This window comes from Aythya ferina, assembly GCF_964211825.1.
Source record: "Aythya ferina genome assembly, chromosome: 2".
NCBI classification, from domain to species: domain Eukaryota; kingdom Metazoa; phylum Chordata; class Aves; order Anseriformes; family Anatidae; genus Aythya; species Aythya ferina.
In genome coordinates, this window is record NC_140297.1 from 87,150,832 (window position 1) to 87,164,609 (window position 13,778).

Below are 13,778 nucleotides of genomic sequence, written 5' to 3' on the forward strand. Positions count from 1 at the left end.
TGTAATCAGCTTTAGTTTTGACTGAATAATTTTGAATTCTTATTATTCAACAATGTGTCTAGATCATTTGTGAATATATTGAATAGCATGTATCCCAGGGTGTACTCCAGAGATATGGAGGTGATTTTCTATTGTGAGAACTAACCATTTAGCCTCACCCTTTCTTTTCTCTCTTTTAATGAGTAATTCTATTTTTAATTAATTAATTTATTAATGAGAGCACTTTTGATGAGATACCTTAGCTGAAGATTTTCTAAAGATACAAGTCTTCTTATCTGCTTCCTTGTGCAGTGCCTCAGAAAAAGGTCATCAATTTGCAAGGAGCAACTACTCTCTACAAAAAACATGTCGACTTTTGCTTGTTTAATCATATTTATTCATAGATCTATTCATTCTTTCTTTCATTATATTTTCATCCAATTTTATTTGGATGAAAGCCAGACTTTCTAGCTTGTAGTACCCAGGAACACTTTTCAAAATTCAGCATGACATTTACCACTTTCTATTTCTCCGGTAGCTACATGAATTTAAGTAATAGATTGCACACTGCAGTTAGTAACTTGGCAATCTGTTTTATAATCTTGTCAAAACCCACTGATCCTGATTTTTTAAAAATATTTTCCATTCTTATTTGTGATTGTCTTTCTTCTCCTTTTCAAGGGAAAATACATTTGGGTACTCAGTTTCCCTTCATGATTGTTAAAAGTGGTAAAGAAACACGAAGAATGATCATGTTGACTTACGGTTCATAAGAATTTTAACATGTGAAGAGCAATCTAGGAAGAGTTTGACCCACCTCTTCTATTTAATTTTGTTTTGATCCATGTTGAATGTAACCCTTCTACCAGCTATTGAAAGAAACCAAAAAAGTTGGGTTCAGTAAACAATGAGTGACGTTAGGTTACCTGTACCTTTAAAGCAGATTTTTAAAAAACTAATAAAGACATACGACTTTTCTATCATACCTTTCTACAAAATCCCAGTTCATTTTTAACTTCATATTCTATTGTACTCTACACTGTAAACATATAAAAGTAGATAATAGATCAGGTAACTAACATGTTGCTGATAATTTTGCTATGGCATTAAAAAGTGTTCCTCTCTATGTTTTAATCATGATGTCTGCTACACAAAAATGTGATCAGTTAACAAGAGTTACAATAAGATCACTTGATCCTTGTAAAGGTCTGTCTTGGAAAAAATTGAGATACTTTAAATGTGTGTTAGTCTAGATCGCATGGGCCTAATCAATTTCCTGAATATATGGGTTTCTGATTAAAGCTAGTGTAAACATGGATGTTTCAACAAGGTGTCTTCTGTTACCCATGTTACTAAGAGAAGCACAAGTTTTATAACTTTACTGCCTTATGGGGATACAAAAGCAGTCTACCTGAGGATTTTCAGAGACATCTAGGTGCGTCTAGTACTATGAAGTGCTCTTCTGAAGTTGATAGGGAGGACTTTACAGGGAAGTTGTCACTAACTCCACCATGCCATTGCAAATGTCAGCTTTGAACAAAGAATGTACATAGCTGAAAAATGACTTAGTCCTTGGTATTACTGTCACTCATTGGAAAGTCTGAATTCTTTCACTAAAAATGCATTGCTTGATCGTATTGTCATACCGACGACTTTGGGATTGGTTTGCCTTTTAGGTGGATATTAGTATAAAGGATTCTATAAAATATTCATTGGAAAAAAAAAAAAAAAAGCTATGAAAATTCAGTAGGTTTTCTAGAACAACTATATGGAGTCCTTTTTTTCCTAGATGTAGACTCCTAGTAAGATGACTTCAGGGGACATCCTGAAGTAATCTAGTTCAACACCCCTCTCAAAGGCCAAACTTGTTATTTGGAGGTCTTTTTTTTTTTTTTTTTTTAACCTGTCATAGAATTCTGAGGGATTTTTGATATTTATAGCCTGTGACTAGAATTTAAAATGCCTCTGAAATAACAGGTTGAGACCTGTTAAGTGACCTTTAGTGCCAAAAGGAACATAGCAATGAGTCTGTAGGAAATCCAAAAGGGGGAGGAGGGAGGCATAGTTTCAAATATAGTCAAGTATGACATTGTAAAATATTTGCATGTAAGTGCAAAGAAAATGGACATGGAGCCAGAATGGCCTAGGTGAAATGGAATTCGAAGGTAAGAGAATGGGAAAGGCAGATGGAAGCAGGGAGAAGAGGGTTAGGAGTAGTGTGGGTAGTAATGGCTGACAATGAGAAAGATGTATTTATATGGTGGGGGTTCATGCACTGGTGGTACTTTCAGATAAGAAGGCATGAATTCTGGTTGAGCAGTATGTGGATGCTCAGAAACAGGAAGGTTATAAGATTTTGAGCTCTGACAAAGTGAAAAATTAAGGTTCCCAAGTAGGAGTTTTAGGAACATCCCAGAAACATCTAGATTTTGGGGAGTATTTTGTCTTTCCCTGTCCTGTGTTCAGTATATCTGATATGACTGCTTTCTTATTTGGCTGTTCTGTTTCAATTCTGCGTAGTTAGCATGAACATATTTCAAGTTCTGACTTAATCCTAAAAAGGAATAAAAAAAAAAAAAAAAAAAAGATTGGGGAAACTACTCAAAGATAGACGACAAGCATTTTCAAAATATTCTGCTAAATATCTTGTGAACACTGCTTTTAATCCCAGATTACTGGAAAAAGAAATAGCAAGGTCTTTTTTTTATTTTTATTTTTATTTTATTTTATTATTATTTTTATTCCCAGGTTCAGGTTTTACAGAAGCAAAATACTACTTTGAATTCCTTGTAGATGTTTAGCTTTTGTCTAACACTGCAAATTCTTTATGCTGAATGTTACACTGGTATATTCTTTTCCTTTTCTGATTCTGTGAAAGCATTCTTCATTTCTTAGTTGTAGAAAGAAAGTGATCATTCACCTTAACCTGTTTGCTATTTCTTACAAGCTGTTCAGATACTCTCATACAGACCTCCAGAGGAAAATTTATAAAACAACTTAGGGTGCAAGTTCGATTGGTATACTCTGTTCTTCAAAGGAATTTACTATTCCATTATATTCACATGGATCTGTTTTTATGGAGAAAATGATATGAAAATAGATTGTTTCCATCATAAACAGAACATGTTAGTAGAATTTTGTCTGTATTTGAACTGTGGTAACATAATGTCAGGGAAGTTGCTCTTTCTTTTTAATTTAATTCTTAGGTGTCCTATGGTACACATCGAGTTTGTTTGGTTTTGTGGGTGTACTGAGAATCTAGAAATAAAAAGTAATTAGAAAATAAGGTATTGATGAGTAACCCTTGAGCCTTAGCTGTAAGCAGACTCCTAGTTACTCAGGTCTGACTCCTGTAATAGGGGTTCTCCTTGAGTGTAGCAGGTAATGAGATATTACCTCCCAGTCCCAGAGTCACTGTTGTGCTAGATGTGCACCACCTCACAGTGGAATAGTGGGAGCTGTTTTGCCACCTGAAATGTTTCAACTTTGCAAAAATGTGAGTGAAGAATAAAATGTGAGACAAACTGAGTTGCATTAAATGTAGGATAATAACTAGACTGTTGTCTTAGATGGAAAGGTTTTTTATTAAAGAAAAAGATTTTATATTTTTGTTACAGTTGAATATATAGTGGTGGCTCTTTTTGGCTGGAAATGATGTGTAGGTTAAGTTAAATTAATAATGTAACCATGGTAATAAAGTAATAAGCACTAATGTGGGCTTAATGAAAATGATTTTGTTAGCTAATTTTACTGAACACATTAACTAAGGGCTCAAGTAAAACTAAGGGTGCAGATTTTTGTGTCTTTTCCTAATACAGTGTTTCTAGACAACAAAATCCTCTGCTTCCACTAGGGGATGATGAGCAAAGTGGGATACTACTTTATATTAGCAATAACTATGGTGTTGCAGTGTTTTAGTTTAGGTCAGGAAAGTGTTAAAATTCAGGGAATGTTTGCTCCAGTATAACTTGAACACAGATACCTCATAGCCAAGAATAAAAAAAAAACAACCAACCAACCAAAAAACAAACAAACAAAAAAAAAACCATGGTTCATGGAAATGGGATCATAAAGCTGTCCCCAACTTTGACATAGTAATGTTGCATCAAAATAATTCTGCTATATTTTAATTTTATACATGTTGGAGAAGGTAAAAAAAAAAAAAAAGAGGGGGGTGGAAGGAAGGGGGGGGGGGCAGACCACAGAGGGACAGCATAACAACAGAAACAGTACTTTGATTAGAGGCACTGCTGTAGGAGTTTGTAGAACATCAAGCTGCTTGCTCACCATCTGATTTGCAATTACAGACTTTGGACAATACCTACAGCTGCTGTGATGCTTTGTAACCTGATGAATCATTGCTGTACATAAGCACTAAGTACTTGTTGATTAAGACTGATTGTAGACTGCTGAATCCACAATTACATTATAACTTAAAATCTTTACATTAGATGATGCAAAGGAAAGCTTTTCCTCTTTTAATCTTCAGCTATTAAAATTTTACATGGCTATTCACATGGAATGTAGTGATATGACTTAAGAACTGGATCAGAAACATAATTTGTTCCTGATCTTAGGAAGACAATTAAGCCATAGCATTTCATTTCTTATTAATGTAAATAGTTTTATTAATCCTATTATCATAAAACATTTATTTTTTTGTGCTCAAGTGTATGATTTACATAGAATAGCCTGAGTTGGAAGGGACCCATAAAGATAATCGTCTAACTCCTGGCTCCACACAGGACAACCCGAAAATAATATGTCTAAGAGCATTGTGCTTCTTGAACTCTGTCAAGCTCGGTGCTGTGACCACTGCCCTGGGGGACCTGTCCCAGTGCCCGACCACCCTCTGGGTGCAGAACCTTTCCCTATCCCCCAGCCTGACCCTCCCCTGTCCCAGCTCCATGCCATCCCCTTGGGTCCTGTCGCTGTCCCCTGAGATCAGAGCTCAGCTCCTGCCCCTCTGCTCCCCTCGTGAGGGAGCTGCAGGCAGCCATGAGGCCTCCCCTCAGCCTGCTCTGCTTGGGGCTGGACAAACCAGGGGGCCTCAGCTGCTCCTCGTATGTCTTACCCTCCAAACACTTTACCATCTTTTTAGCTTTGCTTTAGACACTCTAATAGTTTTATGTCCTTCTTATATTGTGGTGCCCAAAAATGCATGCAGTACTGAAAAGGAGATCAGAGGAAAATACTGGGAAACAACTTCCACACAACAACCCTTATGTGAGAAAGACTACTGCTAAAGAAACTTGATAGAAAAAGTCAATAGCAAAAATGTGATTCAATGCTACTTTAAAATCTTGCAGGGCCACAAGACAGAAAGCTGACAATAACATATCTTATATTAACCAGAAGCTAACATACTGGTCTGGATTGGAGAGATGAGTCATGGTCTATGCCTGGGCCCTAAAGAAGAAGAGATTGGGCTGTACGTTCCTGTCTCAGAATCCTTCTCTATGAAAATCTAACAGGCTTTGTGCTCTTTCCTGCCCTGTTCTACGTTCACACACAATTGGCTTTAAAGACCATATACGGAAGTTGTGAATGATCAGGCTAAATTAAATTGTATGTAATTTACCCTGTAAAGTTTTTCTGGCCTCCTTCCTCCACTCAGGCAGAAACTATGAAAACAGACTTCTTAGAGTTCTATATGACTGTATGATGCTGAAATAACAAAGCTTCATCAAGGGTCTCAGGGTATTTATCTACAAAAATAAATATTTATATTGAGCTACCTGACTGAAAGCTAATCACATTTAGCACAAAGACTCAGTTTTCAGAGGAAAAAGGCACCAAGGCTACGGCCCAGCATAGACTATGACAGGAGACCTGCACTCTGATAGCAGGAGGATGGCAGCACAGTTACAGCATGAGTTGTACCTTTCCTCATCCTGGTATTCCAAGGAGGACAGACTGCAGCCATAGGACACCCAAACTGAGGAAATAAAAGAAAATGAGCAGCCACCATATCTAATATTTACAGAGGATGAAGCAGGCAAAATTCAGAGATGAAAGATAATGCCTATGAGTCAAATAAATTTTTGATTCCTAAAAGACAGGAAAGATCTATCTTAAAATACCTTCATTGTCAGTGAGGACTTGATAACTCACATGTCATGTCCCTTGTTGCATACAAGTGATCATGGCCAGACCCTTTAGACAAGTGTCTTTGTGCTTGGATTTTGGTGCAAGAATGTAATGGAACAAGTCAATACTTAGAAACCTTAATAAAACCAAAATTATATTGCTCTTCCATATGATCACAAAAGATAAGACAACTAGGAGAGGAGAGCCCACTGTAACTCCATGTGAAAAAAAAAATAAAAAAAAAATCTACTTCCAGAAATCCATAAGTTTATGATGATGTTTTAAGTTCTGGAAAGAATTTCAGCTGGTCTGAGTATGTCTGCTTTGCAAAGGCTGTTGACAACAGCTTCTAATTGGTGGTGGCGGAGGGTGCTGCTTAACACATACTTGGTGTTCAAAATGATGGTGTTTTTGCTCAGTGGAAGAAATCTTGAGCTGTTCATGTGTCATCAATATTTCTGTCTTCCCTAGATTTCACGCTTAGTCATGGCTTTTCATCTTCTTCAAATTCACTAAAACAGTTTATCAAATCATTTAAAAATAACCGTATGTTGCTGATGTCAAGAAAATAGCAAAAGGATACCCATCCACAGTAAAAATGAACAAGCTGCCAGACAATCCATTGCATGGAGGTTCTGAGCTACTACTCTACTACACAGTATTTTTGAGCATGGCAGCATAGCCGACAACATTCACACCACATTATTCATATATATATATATATACAAACAATATATATATATATGAATAAGTTCACTGTTTGTACTTAACAGAGGATTTTCTTTACTCTTAAGTTCTGAAGATTTCTCCAGCTTCAGGCTCTTCCCCAAATTGTAATTGGTTACATGTCTTCATTTTCCAAGTGTACATTACAAATTATTACAAAAAGTTATTTCCTTGAGTCTTCCTGCTCTTTAATTTGTAGGCTGACACACAAATGATTATTCATGCCTTGGAGCAGAAAATAACACTCATTACATTGCTTTCTTTTGCCTTTGTGATTCCTGCCCATGTAACAGTGGCGCTAGCACACTGAGTTTTAAATTGGCAGTCAGCACAGTTCTTGCTGATCTGCAGCTGTGTGTGTGTTTAAGTGCTTTTTGAACAAATATACTGCAATTAGTGCAATTCGAAGACCTCTCACCCAAAGTTGTCTGCATGTGTTGCACTCAAATAAACAAAACAGAAAACATCAAGGCGGCTGGGACTGCATGATATCTAGCCAGAAATTTCTCTCTCTGGCAATTTATTTACATCCAGAGCACCACAGTGACCGTCACCCTGTGGCACATCTGAATACATTGGAGTGTTGTGCATTTTGAAAACATCCCAAACGTTTGCTCACTGCTTGAAATCCCCTGAGTAATAAACTGCATATGTTTTCTAAAAGTCCCCCTATCACTTAGCATCTCCCTTTGACCAGACCACCTTACAGCTTGATTTTTGCCCCTGCTAATAATTTGACATCTGTTCAGTCCCCAGTGGACATGAAAGCAACTATTGCCTGTACTATTCACACCTAAAATTATAGCTCTGTGTGCCACAGGCTGTGTTCTTTACATGCATGAATGCTGCATACACATGTGTTTGCTACAGGAACTGTGAAGGGAAAACATGTTATTTTGGACATAGGGACTCAGAGAAATCCTCCTTCCTTGCCTGGCATGCCAGAGGCCCCAGGAACAGTTCCAGTTCTGGCCAGCAGTGCCAGGCTGAGGTGATTCCCTGCTTACGGGAGACTGGAGCTCTCAACATTCACACAGACACCCGTACCACTCTCCAAATCTTTCCCTTAGGTCCCCCTTGTCTGCCTGTGAAATCCAGTCACTCCTCACAGCACTGCCTGTAACTTCTGTGAGCTTCTCACTCTGACGTTTGTTATGTCCTGAAATTCCTCATGTCACGTTCAGCAGTTTATTGTGTTCAGTTACCTCTACCTCAGGCTGGGGCCTAGCGCTTTCATGTAGACTTCAAGAGCAATAGTACGGATTACTGAACCAATTCAAAAAGTAGTATCAGCAGACAGGTAATCCCAACTGATTTTTTTTTTTTTTTTTTTTTTTTGGGGTGGGGGGGAGGATCAGTGGCATAACATTCCTTCAAACCTTCCTGTATATCTTTCTACAACACCCCAAAAGCACTAGCAATGGTTCTAGAAAAAGCTGCCATCTCCTAATGCATAAGGGCCTCAGACACTTAGTCTTCAAAGATGTGAATTAACAAAGCAAAATGCCCTTGAGTGTATACTCCCTTCTTAAAACCCAGCATGCCTTGAATCCATCATATTTGTGTCATGTACATGCTAGGCAGAGCCCGTTTCAACCTTAGGTTTACTGCTGGAACAGAAACTCACATTTCCTCTGTTCTACCTCAACCCTCATGCTATGGAGTCAGTCCAGGGTACAAATAACAACGAAGGACAATGGCAAGCATAACACTGGTATCAAAACCATGTGGATACAGACTAAAAATCCAAAGTTACTATCTGACTAAGACTCTGCAATCTAATAGAAATAATCACAGGTAAAATGCTGTGAACTAGAGAAGACTGATTCCTGGTCTACTTGGGAGAAATCTTCCAATAAGAATGGCCAGTTCCACTCCTTCTAAATGGGGCTGCTGATCTCAGGTGAAAAAAGAATGCACATTAGGGGAAAAAAAACAAAACAAAACAAAACAAAAACTTAATATTTATAATATTTTGAATATAAACTACATATTCATAATTCTGCCAGGAGACACATGGATATGTGATTTTGAGCTCGACTTGCTGACCGTAAGCTTTTTAGACCAGTGCTTCAGTGAAGGAATTTCCCATTCAAGTATTACAGATTAAGAAGTTATAACTGTGCCATGGATAATATAGATATCAGGCATTTTAAAATCAGCTGGAGTTACAAGGAAGTCTTCACTGCAGAAGAATCAGAAGTCAGTGTTTGAATGTACATACTACAGTCAATATATTCTGTTGAAATGCTGCACTGAATATGGTTTATGGGATATGGTTTAGTGGAGGGCTGTTAGTGTTAGGTCAGAGGTTGGACTCGATGACCTTGAGGTCTCTTCCAACCTAGAAAATTCTGTGATTCTGTGAAGTATATTAACAGGAACAAAGTGGGGAAACGTAGAAATCAAAATGCTAACCAATCAAAACTACTCATATTCATGTTCTAGCCACTGGCAGTTGTTAAAGGGGAGCAAATATTTTGTGGCTGACTGAAAGTAATTAACATCTGGAATGCATGAATTTTCTAATGATTCTACATGTTGAAGAAAGGACTTTCAAAATCACAGATTTTCTGGAACGGTATTAAATTAGTGCTGCAGATGAGAAGAAAGAAGTGTTAGCTTTATGCACAATTGCTGAGTTTGGCAAGGATTTTCTGAGGTTAGACGAAGCAAAACAATCAGTTCTTAAAATCTCTTAAGAAGCATGATCATGCAAGTCCTCATAATATTCTCCGGTACAATTATCATTGAAAAGAAAGGAGACCAAACTGTGAACACCTTATGCTGGTCTTGCAAAATTATTATAATGAAAGTTAATCAGAAATTGTTTGTCGTGGTTTAACCCGGCCGGCAGCTAAACACCACGCAGCCATTCGCTCGCCCTCCCCACTCCCTCTCTGGGACGGGGGAGAGAAATGGAAAGTGAAGCCCGTGAGTTGAGATAAAGACAGTTTAATAAGACAGGAAAATAATAATAACAAAATAATAATAACAATAATAACAATAATGTTACAATGGTGATAATAGGAAAGTAATAATAATATGTACAAACAAGTGATGCACAATGCAATTGCTCACCACCCGCTGACCGATGCCCAGCCTAACCCCGAGCAGTCCGGCCCCCTCCCCCCGGCTAGCCACCCCTATATATTGTTTAGCATGACGTCAGATGGTATGGAATACCCCTTTGGCTAGTTTGGGTCACCTGTCCTGGGTCTGTCCCCTCCCAGCTCTTACTGCACCCCCAGCCTGCCTGTTGGCAGGACAGAGCAAAAGGCTGAGATGTCCTTGGCTTGGTATAAGCACTGCTCTGCAACAATTAAAACATCGGGGTGTTATCAGCACTCTTCTCATCCTAAGCCAAAACACAGCATTCCACCAGCTACTAGGAAGAAAATTAATTCTGTTCTAACTGAAACCAGGACATTGTTGAAATTCTGCAAAGCACAACCTAATTTTATTGCAAAGCACTGATGTAGGCATATGTTCACATACTGGCTATGAAGTGATGACAATCCATGTTAATAATAGCAAAGAGATCACTGAGAAATGGCATGATATTAATACAAATGAGAAAAGAGCATTTTAATTGCCTATAGCATGTCTTCTAATGGAAAAAAAGCACTGACTCATCGTCATATAAGGTACTTCTTGCTTGATAATGTTAGCACTAGCAATCTCATTCTAGAAACACACTCATTTGCTGGCTTCATATTCCATATTTCCTCTATGACTAAAAGTAGGATTCTCTCACACTGTATGCTACACCTACTCCTCTCCTTCTGGTTAACTAAGGCATTTCTCAATACATGACTGCAGAAGATGTACCCATGAGGTAGTCTCTGTAAGCTACATAACGACTAAATTTAGTTGGGGCTTATGTTGCAAACTTGGCCCAAAATGACTCATGGCCTTTTCAGACTCATTTATTCTATTGGCAGCATTTTTTTTTTCTTTTCTTTTTCTCTTTTTCTCTGTTCCTCTTGATTAGACTACTCTTCTGATGTCTTTAGGAAGAGACTCTGTACCTGATTACCTATCTAATCCAGCCAAACCCTGATCCTCTGATCAATTTACTATGTTATTACCTACTTTGCAGGACATGATATGTGGTAATATCCCTTTATTACTTGAAGTGGGTTAACTTTTGCTGATTCTTAGGTGCCCACCAAGCCACTCTCTCACTCTCCTGCCTCAGTAGGACAGGAGGAGAAAATACAATGGAGAAGCTCATGGGCAGAGATAAGAACAGGGAGGTCACTTTTAGTGAAGTAATACTTCTGTTGGAAGGGACTTGTAAGGATCATCAAGTCCAGGTCCTGGCATCACACAGGTCTACCCAAAAGTTTAGACCATGTGACTAAGTGCACAGTCCAATTGCTTCTTAAATTCAGACAGACTTGGTGCAGTGACTACTTCACTGGGGAGTCTGTTCCAGTGTGGAACCACCCTCTCAGTGAAGAACCTTTGCCTAATGTCCAGCCTAAACTTCCCCTGCCTCAGCTTAACACCATTCCCGTGGTCCTGTCACTGGTGTTTACAGAGAATAGGTCACCTGCCTCTCCACTCCCCCTCACGAGGACGTTGTAGACCGTGATGAGGTCCCTCCTCAGCCTCCTCTTCTCCAGGCTGAACAGGCCCAGTACCCTCAGCCGCTCTTCATACGTCTTCCCGTTTAGGCCCTTTACCATCTTCATCACCCTCCTATGGACACTCTCAGTTTAATGTCCTTGTACTGTGGTGCCCAGAACCGCACACAGTATTTGACGTGAGGCCACACCAGCACAGAGTAGAGTGGGACAATCACTTCCCTCGACCGACTAACAATGCTGTGCTTGATGCACCCCAGGATATGGTTGGCCCTTCTGGCTGCCAGGGCACACTGCTGGCTCATATTCAACTTGCTGTCAACCACAACCCCCAGATCCCTCTCTGTGGGACTGCTCTCCAGCGTCTCGTCACCCTGTCTGTATGTAAAGCCAGAGTTGCCCTGTCCCGGCATTTGCTCTTGTTAAACTCATGTGGTTGGTGATCGCCCAGCTCTCCAATCTGTCCAGATCTCTCTGCAAGGCCTTTCCACTCTCATCCAAGTCCACACCTCCTCCAAGTTTGGTGTCGTTGGCAAATTTGCTCGGAACACATTCTAGTCCTACATACAAATCATTTATAAAAACATTGAAGAGGACTGGCCCTAAAATGGAGCCTTGAGGGACCCCACTAGTGGCCATCCACCAGCTTGATGTAGCCCCATTAACCACTACCCTTTGAGCCCTGCCCATCAGCCAATTGATCACCCATTGTATAATGTTTTTGTTAAGTTGTATGCTGGACATTTTGTCCAGTAGGATCCTATGGGAAACCGTGTCAAAAGCTTTGCTGAAGTCCAAAAAAATCACATCAGCATGTAATGAGTTTATTCTGCAAATCCTTATTTAACATATAGTTTAAATTAGTTTTTACATTTGAGCATATTCCTCCATGTTAAGGAGGAAGAATCCTTAAAAGAAGAATCAACTTATCAGAATGGACAGTGGCAATTACTTTCTCTGTATGCAATGGATAGAAGCCAAACCTCAACAATTAATTTTAATTTCTATTCTAAATCATTCATAATCACATCAGCACAAGATGACTTGATTCTAATGTCACTTTTCGACAAAGTAGGGAGAGAAGGGCTACAGAAAGGTCTTCTGCTTGTCATCTCAAACTTGCAGATAACATTGTAGAGGTTAGACATAAGTCAGAGTATTGAACACCTTTTGGTTCTTACTAAACAATGAATCAAATCATCAGTGAATCCTAACTAATGGGATGGAATAATGATGAATAAACCGTCCAGTAAACCTGTAATTTATAAAGTTATTTTCAGTAGTGTGTTACACCCATTTTAAAGTGAAATAAAAGCACCAGGTGAGATTTAGGGAGAATCTGCTTAGCAGCTGGTGATTTGGGGATGAAATGCACTTGCACTTGCTTGCCTTTTATTTCTAGGTGCACACACATCAATTTTTCCTAGTAATACCAGTCTGAAGTAATGCTGGTCTGAAGTGTTAGACCAGCTTTGTTAGCTTGTCTTGTTCCACAGAAAAAGAAAAGCACAAAAACCACAAACAACTTATTTTACAGTGTACAGTACAAAAAAAAGTCTACTTATAAAAACATCAGGCAGTGTCTCAGATATATTCCCTGCAATACTTAATTTGCTCAGAGCAGGCTTGAATGCAGCAGAATGTAGCAAAATGTAGCAGGCAGAAGAGTTTTGTTTAGAAATTAAAGGTTGGAAAAAATGTAGTAGTCAAATTCCTGTTTATAATCTGAAAGAGGCAGCAGGGATTGTCTTTTGGGAATGAAAGGCTGGAGCAGGAAAGAACAGAGGATAAATAGTCTCATTCCAAATTTCTCAAATGGGGAATGCAGAGTATTTTGTTCCTTATGGAAACCTGATTTCATTGCAAAAAGATAGTGTTAAAGTTTTAAGTCTTTCAGAGAGTTTTTAGAATAGAATGGCTCCCAGTTTGTACTCATTCTTTATAAAAACCCACAAAAACCTGAGGTCTAGAGTACATATTGACAATAATTACAGCATCTAAAAGGCATTCCTACAGCTAAAACACAAACAGCACAAGTTACTTATAATTGCAGCTGCAGGAGGGTGAACGGAGGAAGAACAGTAACATCCAATTCAAATTATTTGGAGGAAAGGAAAACAACTTGAAGCAAAAATGAAGCTCTCCATGTTAGCTATGCTCTGGTTAGTACTCTTGCACAAGATAATCCAGGTGGGTTGTTTCCCAAACAATGAAATTGCATTGAAGTGCTTGGTCAGAAAGAATGCTTTCCCCTCCTGTGCTTCTCTTGCATGTTTGTATTCACTGCAAACCACGGGCACCACCCCAGTGTCACCCTCAATTTTCTGGTAGGGCAAGATGCAGTCAGATCCCAGATCTACCATAATATCTCCACACTGAAGTTTCCAGCCT